At 37.0% G+C, this 2,273-nt stretch overlaps 1 protein-coding gene across 1 annotated transcript in view; it reads left to right on the forward strand.

Annotated features, from left to right (window-relative positions):
- The first annotated feature begins 1,309 nt into the window (after nt 1-1,309).
- Nucleotides 1,310-2,273, forward strand: part of LOC107044896 (unconventional myosin-XV) — a 19,687-nt gene continuing 18,723 nt past the window's right edge. The window contains exon 1 of the mRNA XM_015266962.1: nt 1,310-1,530. The gene's annotated coding sequence lies outside the window, so the exon portion shown is untranslated. The remainder of the gene's footprint in view (nt 1,531-2,273) is intronic.

Genomic DNA, 2,273 nt, shown 5'->3' on the forward strand with positions numbered 1-2,273 from the left:
CGGACGAACGCCAAACCTCCATACCCTGTCAGTGGCCGGCCGCCATGATGAATGTGCACGGAAGAGTTGCGCAGTTGTCATATTTTGAATATGGTACTCTCTTATAAATATGCATATACATATACGTCTAGAATTTATAATAGCATACAATAATAAACTCTGATTTATTAATTGCCATTCTTTAATTATCTATTGCATTATGCCTATGAGAATTATGGGAACAACTGTACACAACCACATCTGTCCACTTTTCTTGCAGTCGGTCAAACAGTGTCGGTAGAGTAGAAATTACATCCGTTATATTGGCAGTCGATATTAATTATGGATGGCGCCATTAGTCCCACTATTGGAAACGCTAAATATCAAAACGCCACCTATGAATGGCGGATATTGGGCTGCACATAGACATTATACAACCCAATTTGGGCTTATGTCAGCGTGTATATGGGAAGCCTAAAATCGTCCATATTGGTGAAAACGAACGCCGCCATCGGTAATTAGCGGTCCCAATACCACAAATGATCGTCGGAACAAGAAAAATGTCCTGAACAACATATCCAAATGTTGATGATGGATATCCCTATCATCAACATTTGATATCCATTTTCGGCGTGCGCAACACAAACACGAGCGATGCGCAGTAGATTCCAACTTATGTTGCGTGCTGCCGTACATATTTATCTGATTCTCATTCGATTATATACCTGTTAAGCCATCTAATTATTTGTTCCACCATGAAAATCAATTAATGGGATAGCAACAGAAGAAATGTAAATAATATGATCAGATGATGCATTGACAATTCAGCGTAAATATTTTCTTACTGTTGAAATTGTCAGAAAGCGTACATTCTTTTTTTTTTCATTTGGCTGGACAATTCATTTTATTTCTTACTTCATTTAATTTTTTCTCTTTAAGTTGATTTTCTTTCGTCTATTGAATGAGTTAAAGTTATACGGTTGAAAGTTCTTGGCGTTACGCCATGAAACGTCGATAGTTTTTAATAAACTTGAATGTCAGCCGAATGAATCATGTTCAAACATTTGGATATGTTGTTTCAGGACATTTTTCTGGATCGATTGGAATTTTTTCATTGACCGTGTAGTTGCTGTGATCACACCATACTTCCATCAGCCAGATTGACTAGACTGAAAGGAATCGGGAGAGACGACAAAATCGGCCACATAACACCAGCCATCCGAAAGTAACGGTATAAGAATTTCTGTACTGTGGCGCTGCGTGGACATTAGCACAACTATCCAGCTAGGCGAGGTCGACAGCATACCTCAAACCGATTCCTCCTCCCGAGGTAGTCGTCGTAAAACTTTCAATAATTAATATCGTTTCGGCGTACTCTTTTGTAATTATTGTTCATTAATTTAATAAGAAAGAAAGAAAAAAACAAAGTTGTGTCCTGTCAATGTTTATTCCCTCATTTCGTTCTATTGTGTGATTTTTCGTTCTCGCTCTTTAAATTTTCTTCTTCATTTCCCTGAGAATGCCAAATGGATAATTCGTGGAGTGAATAAGGTAATTGTCTATTGTTTAATAATGTAGTGCTAATGTACTTGTGATAAATTCAATATTATGGCTCCAAACGAAATACACATTACTTTTTAGTTGTATGCATTGTTAATGGCAGAATTCGACATTTTGCCATATTTTTTCAGTGATTTCGATGCATGGGTTTATACTATGTAGCTTTCTCACACGAAGCATCGTCCCGCACGAAAGTCGAATAACTCCAACGGGATTTACCGGTTTTTTCCGGCCCTCCGTTCTTACGCTATCATTTTCTCCATCAATAATAATATATATTTAGCCATAATGAAAAAAAAAATAGCCAATGTTGTTGATATATGTTAAATTCCTCTATTCTTATTGTTAAAATTCCATTGATATGAATAAAGCGTCATAAAAAATGTGAAGAAATGATGCATGAAATGAGCTTTCAACTCCCATAGTCCTGTAACAAGCCAGACAAGTTTTTCACACCATTCAATAGGCACGAATTTTGTTGAAGGATTTTTCTTCAACTCGTACTCGATTATTTGTCATTTACCTACATTGTGAAATGGTTATTAGTAAGAAAAACTTGCATTATGTCTCTATCTTTCAAGAAGTATTTTTTTCATTCAAATGCATAGCCGAGGACAATCGTTTTGCATACCTTTCTCCGCATGACCGAGACGACTATCTTGGCAAAGGCACATGTCTCTCTCTCTCTCTCTCTCTCTCTCTCTCTCTCTCTCTCTCTCTCTCTCTCTCTCTGT

Source organism: Diachasma alloeum, unplaced genomic scaffold, assembly GCF_001412515.2.
Source record: "Diachasma alloeum isolate Michigan unplaced genomic scaffold, Dall2.0 Dall_scaffold_00832, whole genome shotgun sequence".
NCBI classification, from domain to species: Eukaryota; Metazoa; Arthropoda; class Insecta; order Hymenoptera; family Braconidae; genus Diachasma; species Diachasma alloeum.